The 12,665-nt window shown below is 44.3% G+C and overlaps 1 long non-coding RNA gene across 1 annotated transcript in view; it reads right to left on the bottom strand.

The window, feature by feature from the left end:
* LOC119704434 overlaps positions 1-4,343 on the bottom strand; it is a 122,371-nt gene extending 118,028 nt beyond the window's left edge. Inside the window, exon 1 of the long non-coding RNA XR_005257973.1 lies at positions 4,210-4,343. This is a non-coding gene — a long non-coding RNA (uncharacterized LOC119704434). The remainder of the gene's footprint in view (positions 1-4,209) is intronic.
* Positions 4,344-12,665: the final 8,322 nt, after the last annotated feature.

Here is a 12,665-nt window from a genome sequence, read left to right as displayed (position 1 = left end):
ACACAAGAATTCATGGCATTACTTCATTTTCCACATCTCAGCCCAGGGCCAAATCTGCTGAAAAGCCCCCTACTGAAAACTGCTGCATCCCTGACAGATTCATGCTGTAAAGAGGCAAAGAAGGGAATAACACGGGAAATAGCCTTCTTCCTTTAAATAAATACATCGGATAAGGATGAAAATCTTCTCTGCCAGAAAAATCTTTCCTCACATTTGTGATAGGTCACAAATGAGGAATCAAAGAAACACTGAGCATAGATGATGGCATGAAGGCTTCCTAACAACAGCAGATGCACTAATTTTTTTCCTTAGCAGCAATTTTATGACTAAGCATAATTTATGAGTGATAGCAGAAAGGAAACATAAAGCTATCGGCCTAATGTATGACTGTGGTCCAAAATGCTAAGAGATAAATGCACAGGGAGAGAAGAAAGTCTGGTCTGGGGAGGAATTTTTCTAGAGCCCTCTGGTCAGGGACTTGTTAATCAGTTTTTTCCAGCTGACCCAGTAACAGGTGTACATACTACAGAAGCAACCACCATAACTTCATGTTTCTCTAGCCCCTCCTTTCTGGATGGATCATTATTTATATACACTAGGCTGTGGGCTAGATGTCCCTTACAGGAATTTACAGTCTCATTTTATTCATGGCATTCTGTTACTGCAGTGAAAAGAGACATTTATATCTAGAGACAGGCAAGCAGTAAGAGTAGCAAACAATGGGGGAAGCAGTGCAAGAAAAAAGGAAAAAAACCCCAGATCCCAGAGGTTTTATGTACTGAGAAGTTTGGGATGACTTTCTCTAGCTACAAACAGTTATTTTAGGGTGATGGTTTATCGTGTTATACTTTATATCAGTACAAATCCTTCCTGTGCATATTCACTATGTTCATATTCATTCCTCATAAACATTGGATTCAGCCTGATCCAGCTTTCCCCCCAGTGTGGGATTGTGGTTGTCCATAGGCCCAATGCCAAAGGATGCCCACAACAAGGACTGCAGGACACTTCATCCCCTGCCCAGCTCTGGCAAACAAGACAGTCCTGCAGCTGTGGGAGAACAGCTGGAGTTGGGTCAAATACTGGAACCATCTGCCCAGGGAGGTGGTGGAGTCACCATCCCTGGATGTGTTTAAAAAAAGACTGGATGTGGCACTTGGTGCCATGATCTAGCTGAGGTCTTGGAACATGGGTTGGACTCGATGATCTTAAAGGTCTCTTCCAACCTAGAAATTCTGTGATTCTGTGATTCTGGGTGGCCCACAGTGCAGGTGAGTACATGCCATCAAGGAGTGATGCCCGGAGCAAAGGAGGCAGCCCCCTGCCACAGCCAGCTCTGCCTCCTGCCTGTGACCCCCTGACTGAGCCAGGCCCTCAGCAGCCCCCCTGTGAGAAAGGTGCACGGACCCCACAACAAACTCCCTTCACAATCCTCCAGGAGTTATAGAGGGAAAGAGGAAGAAGTGATATTGCAAATATCACAGAGCATTGAAATTCCCAGCCCTTGACCTCTTGTTTCATGTTTCATTACCCACAACAGCAAGGCTTCCCAAAGCCACCTGCAACAGAGCAAAAGTAAAGTGCTTTCTCTGTCTCCTGAAATGAGTTTGTTTGTTTGGGTTTTTTTAACCAAGAAGGTTTATTGATGGGATAAACGTGAGGGAAAGTGCTACTCCTAATTACATCCTCATAAACAAAGGGGGTTTGGGGAAAGTAGGAGAAACACATGGGATTAGAAGAGCTAGAAAGAAGGCTTGAAAGGGTCCTCCTTTCTACAAAGAGAAATTAATGGCAACAGGGAAAAAATTGAGAGAGAAAATCCTGTAGCAATAGGAGTAGCAGTGATTCACCACTTCTAGAATTAGATCTGGCAGTGTTATGCAAAAGCCCACCCATCCATTTACTCTTTTTCATTATCATCATCAGCTCATCCTGGTAAGGGGATAGTGATATTTGCAAGGCTGATACACAGCAATGATTTCTGGTTAACCAATCAGGCTTAGCATCATTTACATTGCTACTCTCACAGAATGCCTCTACAAAGGTATTTTATCATCTTGTATTTTGTATTATATTGTGTACATCTTGTATCTACCCTTTAAGCCTTAGTCCTTTCACACACAGGCTGCACAGTTGACCATGCAGGCTCCTGTGTAGCCAGTTCTACATCTTTAATGCACACATGTAGTTGTGAGCTACTGAGAGGCATAATATTCCCCATGAACATGGCCCTTAGCTATTTTGACAAAATCCACAAACAAAATAAAAAAAGATACTGTAGTTACCACACAGAAAAAAAAATGTTTTTCAACTACAACAAGACTGTGCCTTCAATCACAAGCCAAAATATTTTTTCCTGAACTATGTTCTAATGCTGTTCTTTACACAAACACTGATTGTGTATACAAGATAATAAATGTTGGGAGAAAGTTTTTAGAATTGTTCATCTAGAATGAAAGGTGGATGTTTCCTAATCAAAATAACTGTGCATAGAGAAACGAATGAAAGGAAAACAAACCCAGCCATTATCCACACTTGGCCTCACGAACAAAGTGTTGGGCTGAGCCAAGCACTGGTATCAATTTTCTGTGCTTAATGAAAAGGTTTTCCGAGATGTAGTCCTTTCTGCTTCACTGTGGATTGACAATGCATTCTGACCTAATGGAGGCTGATTACTGTTTCCATTATGCAAGGCTGACAGAAGCAATATTTCTTCAAACCACAACCTGTTGCTGAGCACAGAGTTATTGTAGTGTGACTCTAGGCTACAAAGGCCTTTTCATATCACATGTTCCTCATCTTCTTTGAAGCACCACACGTCCTCCCACGTGATGATGGGAAGACCTGTGGGGCTGTCCTGCTGTCACTGCTGGGATATCATAGCTCAGGATTAAAAATAGAACCATGTGGAGGTTTTGGTTCAACATGAAAACCACATGTGACCCACACTTCAATTCTCTAAAGACAAAAAAGCACAAAGCACCACAATTGAGAGATTAACCGGGTGGGAAGTCCTCAGCTCCTCCTGATCTCCCCAAGGCTTAACTGAGCACTACCAGAACTGGCACAAGAAACCACATCCTTCTTACAAAGCAGCAAAGAAAAATTTAAACTGTGTTACTGTGTACATCTCGTCCCTGTCCAAGAGCTGTTTCTATTTGGAGCATTTGGGAATTTACCCAAGCAGGGGCAGAGCCTGGGCTGCTCAAGCCAGGCCTGTGCTCAGAGCCATTACAGAACCCTGCCACTGCCCACTCTCAAAGCCTCTTGTGCACTTGGCGTCTTGTTTGTATTTGTTGATCACAGGCATCAATGATCTTTTCACCACTTACATTTCACAGCCTCACAGCTAAGGCCAGGCTCTGATAGCACACTGGATACTCATTTTGCTGGGTGCACCATGGGCTGCACATCCCAAGGAGAGCTTCGCATGTCCCTTCCCCGCACAACAAGTCAGCCTGGCCAGTGCAGGGTGCAGTTAAACTCCCAGGACTGTGTGAAGTACAAAACCAGCAGGCTGGTGTGCTGGCACCAGCTGTTCCATAGCAATGTGTCCTGGGCACCAGGGAAAGTGGGAACTGAGGAAGTGAATAGCCAGTGTTAAAGTGACAAGCTTGTGGAAAGGCTTTGAAGAAAAATTAAAGGTGGAAGGCTTGGTACCAGAGGAAGAAGAAAGTGTATTCAAGGGGAGAGCAAAGAATCCAGCATGTCCCAGGTCTGAGCTGTCATTCAGAGCTGCTCTGAGGCTGCCCAGTGTTTTACATCCCTCTTTCAGCATCAGTGTGCTGGGCAGACATTTCAGGAGAGGCCCTCCACAGTGCTTTGCTCTTGCCCGTGTGATCAGTGTCACTACAGCTTGTGGGAACCCTCAGTGTCCTCTAAATTAGATGCATCCTTGCTAAACCAGCTGTGAAACACGCTTGTGCCTGCAGAGCCTCAGGAAAAAAGGGAAAAAAACCCAACAAAAACTGCCACCAACATGAATAGAAGCCTTTTCCAAAGAATATTAAAGGAGAGCTAACATGCTTTTCACATGTTGGGTGGGGAGGCCTGAGTCAGCTTGAGGAAGTGGTTGTCTCTACACCACCTCAAACCACTCAGCCTCTGAGCAAGTCATCTCTCAGAGAGAACAAACTGATGCTGGAATAGATTCCTTAGGTTTTGGTGCATGCATTTGCTCCCTGTTTGGATTATATCCCCCCCAGTTACCTGCTATCAGAAAGACATCACAGCAAGTGGCAGAGCACAGCCAGTGCTGGAGGGCATTGCCTGGACCCTGTTCCTGTGTGCTGGGCAGCAGAACTCATCAGTCACAGATCTCTCCAGCCTCTGCTGACTCTGAGAAGAACAAAACATCTGTGATTGCTTGGAGGATTTCTCCCTACACTTATGCTGTGGCCAGGGCTTCACCTGCCAAATGGTGTGTTGCTGGGTGCTGGGATTTTGTTAAGCTGCTCCCAGAGCAAAACCATTTGTTGCTTTTGAAATAACTAGAAGAGTGGGTGGTGGGGAAAAAAACCAAACCAAACCAACCAACCAACAACAAAAAAAAAAATCACAAAACAAAACAACAACAACAACAAAAAAAAACAAACCCCAAAACCTCCAACCAATAGAAAGAACCAAACAAAACAAAAGAAAACACATTGCTGCATGTGATTATTCTGCAGTAACATAACTGCTGGCAGGGTGCCACCAAAGACACAGCAGCTGAAGGGCAGAGCCACATGAAAAGCCAGACACCAGTCAATTGCCAGACAAGAGTCATTACTTGTGCGCTTGTGGCTTTATTTTTCTGGGGACCAAAGGGGACACAAGGGGACATACAGCTGCATGAACTACAGGGTTGACATTGCAGGTTATCCCCCTCTGTTAATTAAAACACACTGCTGTCCTAAACTTGGCCAACATGAGAAACTCACAATCTTTTACAGCTCTGCACAGCAAACAGCCACAGAGAGGACAGTACTTGGCTTCTCCACAGGCCACTTGTCACCTCCCCTGGTTCTGTGCAGCCAGGCCCAGCACCCAGGGGTCCAGCTTTGCCTGTCAGTCCAGCCTGAGACAAAGGGATTTCCCTAAACAGTGCCATCCCATCCCCTGAGGAGTCACTTAATGGCACCCATGAGCAGCAGCAGCACAATGTCCTGTCTGTGGAGGTTTCCTGCTTAAACTTCAGAAGATAGAGAAGGAAACAGATAAAGTGACCTCTTTAAAATCAAGTAGAACCACGAGTGAAACCACAGCTCTCCCTAGCTCTGTGCCACAGATTTATTCCTGGAGCCACAGACCACAGCATTAAGTTGCTTGACTTCAAAAGCTTGTGTGGGTGAATAAGAGCAGCAACTCTTTTTAGCTCCCTTTTGCCATGTAAGATAATCCTGGTATATCTCACACATCCTTGAAGCTTCCTGTCATTTGGCTGGCTTTCCTGTATGGGATACTTCTGCTTATCTGTTTACCACCTTTCCTGGTGCTCAGGGCAGATAGTTTGGGTTGTGAATTATTCAGAGTGCTGCGCACAGTCAATATGAATTTTGTTTGCCGTTCTTGAGCTACTGAGATCCCACATCAGCGTGATGTAGGAATCAGCTGTGGGCACATATGGATAACTGTGCCTTGCCATCACTCTGCAAAACTGTGCACTCTCCTAAAACTGACTGAGTGTGGCCCATGTAATGCTTTTGCCAAGGAGAAATGTGCTCACAAAACAATTCCATAAGACAGGCAGCCACACTGGCATTTGCATATTTCTATGCTTCATTTAAAAGGGTCTGCTATGTGTTGTGGCTTATTTTCCAGGCAAGACTAAGTCATATTTTCCTAACTCTTCAATTTGTAGCAATCGCTCTCCTCCAATTCCCTCCAGTTTGAGCATTGCTGCTGCAATACGCTTCCATTTAGAGGAACAAATAAGTGGCACGGCCCCTTGGAAACTGTTACCACAGGTATTCAGGAAATAGCTGGCAAAAGCACTGCTGCAGTTCACAGCCCCCCTGGGGCAAGCACAAGACTGGCACAGTGCAAAGCCAAGCCAAAAAAAATTCATAAACGCAGATGAAAAGAAAATTCAGCATAATCCTTTTCCAAAGCCGATCCTTCGTGAATCTTGGGGATGACAGGCTGAGCTCTGGCTTGGCTTTCTGCTGACATTCTAATGGCTGATAAGACTTTGGCACACCAGCAGCAGGGAATTAGCTGGGCCTGCAAGAGACCTCCAGCTGCATCTCACATAACCTCAGCAGGAAACTTCACTGCCTGAAAGCAGCACTGCAGCACCCTCAGAAACTGCTCTGCTGTACCTGGGCAGAGCTTTGGGTCATGGAAACAACACCACCCTGCAGAAACATGCTGATTATGGCAACAAGGCAAATCAGGAAAGGGTACAGCAGAAACACAGCGAGCACCTTGTCTGCTAAGTGCTCACAACCCCCCTGCCAGGCACACTGCCCACCAGTCTGGGGGTCCTACCTGCTGAAATCCCACTTTCTTTCATCTCTTTGCAGATTAGGCTGTGGATCCCAGGTAGTGGACACTGCCTGCTCTCTGGTTATTCAGAGGAGTTTCCTCAGCACTTTACAGCAGACAGGTTTTTGATTTTTTTTTCCTATATCCTGGTTTCAAACAGGAGTTTCAGCTTCTGGCCAGATTTATTTCTAACAATAACAGCCAGATCCTTGTTTGCTGTAGACGATTATCTCCATAGAAAATAAGGATAACACCTCATTGAAGGTTGTGTTACAGGGAGCAGTATGATCTGACAACCAACTCAGGTCTAGTCAGGCCAGGATTTGGAGATCCTGGGGTAGAAATTATGCATTCAAATTTCTGTCAATGTGGTGCTTGACTTTTAACCATAGACTCCTGTGAAAATCCAAGCACTCTTAGACTGCATGATCTTTAATCACATATTATTTTAAATATCTATTACTTGTCATTTCCTCTTTTGGACCCGTGTAGAAACAATTGTAAAGAAGCTACCCAAAATCAAGCTAATACAAACCTATGCAAGCCTGTTAGCTTCTAAGTGGCCACACTGACTTAAATGCAAAGACTCCAGCTGACTTCATGGGAAGCTGAATCACGTCAGTAATGAAGGCTGTGAATTCAGGTTTGGTTCAGGCACACAGAAGTTCAAAGGCTTGTCTAGATCTGTTGAAAAAATGAAATCACCAAGAATTCTGCACTTTGCAAGAGCAAACGCTACCACAAGAGTCTTGAAAATGAGGATACTGCAAGACTAACCCTTCTCACAGCACTGCTGCTACACTGAGAATTGAAACAAGAAAGGCAAAAAAGGAAGCATTTGGTATAGAGGTGAACACAATCTCAAAAAGAGGAATTTTTCCCCCCCTCCTGGATGCTCATCTTTATTTTGCTACCTTTCTGGCATTGACTCTTTTCATCAGGAGAAACAGTATGCTCCTCTCTACTTTCTCCTGTGCTAGCCTTGCTCCACATTACAGTCTTGCCCACATATATTATTAGTTATATGTCCATGGCAATCAGCTCCTGTCCTCAACAAAAGGCTTCTGCTCCCCTATTAACAATATTTCACCCCTGCATAGATAGATACAGAATGACAAAGGCATCTGAAATAATGAACAATTCAATGAAAGCCCCTTGGATTTTCCTATTCTGCCCATAGTACAGGACAAGAATGAGGAGATATTTCATGAAATTAGAAAGGCTGCAAAGGCTGATACAGATTAAAAGGGAAGACTTTTCCTCTTTAAACATGGCTTATAACCAGTCTGTGAAATTAACTGCAGCCTACTCAGAGCAGGGGAAGAACAAGATCATATTTTCCATATACTTTTTTTTAAAGTGGAATCTAGTGACATTCATATCATCAAAGCTCGTTTTGAAATAAAGTAGCAAGGAAATATTTTAGTTAAAAGAAAATATGAAACAGGAGGAATTGGTCTGCATAAGGCCATTGTGGGAACTTTCAGTTTTCTGTCTGGATTAACAATGCATTTGAGAGAAGGAGGCTCAGATTAAGATGCTTGAAAGGCATTCCCCTGGAGGGAAGGGTGAGATGCAGATGCAACAAGCCAAAGCCCTTCAGATGTCTAGGTAGGCTCTGGAGTAGGAGGGGCAGCTCTGTCTGTCCCACGGTGGGAAGGGCAGCTGGGGCAAGGCAGCGTTGTCTTGCTGAGCTGAGGCACAGGATGAGGATCACGAACGACGGGCACAGGGGACACTGAGCTGGCAGTGCCTGGCCAAGAGGGGCAGGGAAGTCAGGGTGTTGAGCCTCTGCCTTCCATTGGCCAGGCAACTGTGGCCAGAAGCAGCCCAAGCCCTGCACTGCTCTGTGGGCTGCAGTTTGCCAGACAAACCCATCAGGTCCACCTTCACCTCTCGGGAATCTGCACTGTGCTACATGCAGCCAAGCATCTCTAATGAAGAAAATTAAAGGTTGTCTTTCTCTTAGTAAATGTATCAGTGAAGTTAAAGCTCAGCTCCTCTTGTAAACTTGTTTCTGTGCTATAAATCCCCAGTGCTGACTTTTAATGTACCTTATGCTGCTCCTCACAGCACTGCTGGGCACCACCTTCTTCCCCCACTGGCAACAGCAGCTGTCCTGGCTGCTGTCTTTGGGCAGTGGGACAATACAAACATTATGCTGGACTTCCCCACCAGCTCCTTTTTGTAAGATGGAAATCTCATGGTGTATTACTCAAAGATTCAAAAGCTCATTGCAGTGGCTTAATATCCACTGGCAAAATTAAAAGTGATAAGGGATGTTAATCTTCATGCTCCAGGGTATAAACTAATTACCATCTGGAGTCACAGGAGGAAGCTTTCCTCTATATACTGATACAGCCTTTTACTGTTGCCTGGGAAAATGATGAGTTTGGAAGAGGTTGTTCCTCTCTCCGATGCATTGACCTTTGTCAAAGACTGGATTCTCAGCTAGTGGATCAATGGCCTATTTTGGGATGACATTCCTGTGTTGATATATCACCTTCCATTCAAATTCATCCATTTGGTTTAACATCCATTAGCAAGGTAATGCCCCAGAGCCTTGTATTTGTCAAATTGTTTGTTTACCCTTTTTATTCCGGAGATTAGTGCAATCTTACATGCAAAGTGCAAGTGAACACATTCATGGCTCTGTCACTTCCCTCTGGTCTGAAAGGTTCCTGTTCTCCCGTGCCTTTTGGAGGCAGCAGCAGTGGTGACACTGGTACAGACCTAAGCCTTTTATCAATGAGCAGTGTGGCAGGTCTATTTGTTTGAGCCCTTGCTGACACCCACACTCTCTGTAATTCAGTCTGACAGATTGAGGCCATGTTCCAAATCTCACAAAAGAAGCAGAGGTGGGTATTGATTTTTCTGTTATTGTTGGCAATTTGCTGCCTCATTCCTTTAACAAATGCAAAAAAAAAATTTAAAAAATATATATCTACATGTAAACAGGAAGGTCACAGCTGCTGGTTGCAGAGCACACAGTGCTGTTCCCCTGTTCTTCTCCTCTGTCTCTCTGACTCAATGGGCATGTTCCACAGACCTTGAGCAACAACACTGGATAAATATGAAAGAAAGTCCAGAGTGCTGCTTACAACCCAGAGGAACTCAGCAGAAGCATCTTTCACACTGAGACTTTCAGTAACACTCCTGAATCCCGAATCAGAGCAACCTCTGCTTCTGCAGTTTTTCCTGCACTAACCCTGTTGTGGAGAGAGCCTTCAGGTTCAGATGGAAACCAGGCTCCTCAGCACATTATGCTCAGGCTTAACCCTAACTCACCTCAGGTATCATTTGTGAGGCCCGTGCCCAGTGCAGATCCTACACAGATGTGCTGAGTGCTGCTGGCCACATCCCCTCACTCCAGGCACCATGAGAACAGCTCTGACCAGGTGCATGCCCATCCTGGGCAGCTGCTGTGTCTGTTTGGCAAGCTGCACATCCTATAGCACCTTAGACCTGATGTACAAAGATGCTGAGGTACCAATCTCCCATCAAAACCAACAGAACTCAAACACCTCAAGCCCTTCCCTAATCTACTCTATTGGTTCCTGTGCTTCTGGGAGCTTTCTAATCTCCAAGCATACTAAAGTAAACAAAAAGATAAATCTTTATGGGTCTATTGCTTCTATTATACATCATCCTGAAATGTTCAGGATTTCCCTTTGTAGAGCTAATTTAGGACAGAAGTTGTGCAGATTCAGGTTTGTACTCCTGGACAGAGTGTGCTTCCAGGTGTGGAAATAAGCCATTTGTAGTTACTGTCAGTAATTTATTATCAGTGTCTTCAGATTTCTCTGAGAAGATGCTGAACATGGCTTTGTGTTTAACACTGTGTTAAAAAACCCAAACAAATAAAACAACAGACAGTTTTAGTTGCTCAGGTTTAAGTGGTTTTGTTTCTTGGGGAAGTGGGATGACGTGGAAAGGCTGGACTGCTCCCACATATCCTCAGTGGAGCAATGGATACCAAACACTGAACACTTTAATGGTATGTTGATGCCTCTAACATAATTACAAAATATATCAGAGATTTTTTTTTTAGCAGCCTTTCAGACTTTAGGAGAGAGCAGTAATATCTTGGTGCTGTGAGCAGAGCCATTTTCACTATCACAGGGCTTTGACAACCAGCTTCCTACGCAGTTTGTCATGCTGAATGTCACTAATACCATCTGAATACTGATACCGTTCACGACTTTTTGTTATGCTGCATGTAAAGATTTTATGTATGCAATTCAGAAAAGGCATTGATAAATGGATATAAATCTTTGGAGAGGCTACTGAAAAAACTCATTTAATATCATACTGATGTCTGTGCTGTGTTAGGCTTCAAAAATATTTTCTACCATTTTTATGAGCTCACTGAGATTGCAGTGATTGTTCTTAAAGATGACGGAAAAACACAGTAAACTCCTGGGAACACTGACATAAATCTGGAGTAACTTTGTTGCTTCTGATGGAGCTACCTGTGCATTACTGGGAGTGTTATTCAGCCCAGGGACTGTGTCATACCTGCACTTACCAGTAAGAAGAAATGAAGCTACTGAGCTTATTGCATGTGTTTGCACTTTTCTCTTTGAAATCCTTGGCTTACTTGCCAAAAGAAGTATTTTCCCTTCTCCATGGGAAGTGTTGTGCATGCCTTCTTCTGGCTCTGGCTCTCAAGGAGCATTTTCTGCTCTCCCAGAGGATGAGAAAGGAGCCAGCAAAGGGGAACCTGCTCCTTCATGGCTCACTGGTCAGACAGAGGGAAGCTTGCCCACCAAAATCAGCAGAAATCCTTATTTCCCTTGCTCCTGTCATTGCTGGCTTGCACTTCCAGTGAAGCCTTGCTCCCATCAGCTGGCTCATGGAGAGCAGGAGGGCAGGTCCCTCAATGGCCATTCTGCAGCACTGGCCTCAGGGCAGCAACAGGCTGGGCAAACATCTGCTCCAGCCAGTAAACACTGAGCTACCAGCAGGTTTGCCTTCACCACTTACACCCATACCTCTTCTACTGCCTTTTTAAAGTTTTACATTATTATTTTTTTACCTCTGAAAAAAAAAAAGGATGCTTTCAAGGAGATAAATCTGTGCTCCCAGGCAGGAGGGACTCCTCTTTGAAAGGCATGAGGTTTACTTGCCACAGAGCCACTGCATTTCTGTTTTGGGCACCCTGGCCTAGGGGTGACAACAGCGGTGAGGTCACTGCACTTTTGCACCTAAGGATGCTGGCACATCGATGAATGCAGCTTATTATCACTCCTGCAGGCCCGGGAAAGGGAGGGTGTGACTTTGCACTGCTTCCATTAAGGCTGTGCCAAGAGGTGACTGCAGAAGCTGGAGGGGGCAGGATCACACCGGGCTGGAGGAACAAGCAGATAGTCCCAGCACCAATGCCTTCAGCAAATATCAAAGCAGAGAGAGATGGGAGTGAAAATGAAGGCACAGAGAGGTGAAGTGATTGACCCAAGGTCAAAGCAAAGCTGTTTGCCAGAGCTGGAAGCACAGCTCTGCTGAGTCCACCTGTGGAGCTCTGCTGATACCCTGAGCAACTTTGCCGTAAGTGAAAGAAATTCCTAATTTGACAGTATTTATATTGTGTACAAGTGTAATGGTGAGCTTGTCATGGCAAATTTCTTGGTCTTACATGGGATATTACTTCTTCACAATGCTCACATTATCTAGCAGGAATGTCTTACAAATGCTATTCATGATACACCTCAGGAGCATGATAAATAAAACATAAATGGAACAAACACCCAGCCACATTAATGGAGAAGGCTGGGGGACTTCAGCTACCCTAGAACTTTTCCATTTTTCTCACAGAAATTGTTTCCACAGGTATTTTGATTTAAATTGGGCTGAAAGGGAGGAAGGAAGAAAGTTTAATCAGAGGGTTGTCAACAAATTACTCAAGAGTGGTGGGCAGCATCACTACTCGCAGTTTCATACAGTATGTGTCTTTCCTACAGATAAATTGTTCCAGGGCTGTCTGGAGAAGGGGGAAGGGAGAATTAAAAAAGACCACTAACAGGTACAATATTAAATTTTTAACTTTGTTTTGAAAAAAAGAAGTTGCTAGGAATTTTTTCTTTGCTGGCATAAAAAAACTTAAACTGGTACAAAATAGGATCCAATGTAGCATTGACACTTAATTATCACACAAATTTCCTCACTGTTGGGAGCTTATTAGAAAAATGTTAGAAAAA

This window comes from Motacilla alba, chromosome 9 (assembly GCF_015832195.1).
Source record: "Motacilla alba alba isolate MOTALB_02 chromosome 9, Motacilla_alba_V1.0_pri, whole genome shotgun sequence".
Lineage (NCBI taxonomy): Eukaryota > Metazoa > Chordata > Aves > Passeriformes > Motacillidae > Motacilla > Motacilla alba.
The sequence above is the reverse complement of the archived record's forward strand: the minus strand, read 5'-3'. Positions and strand labels throughout refer to the sequence as shown.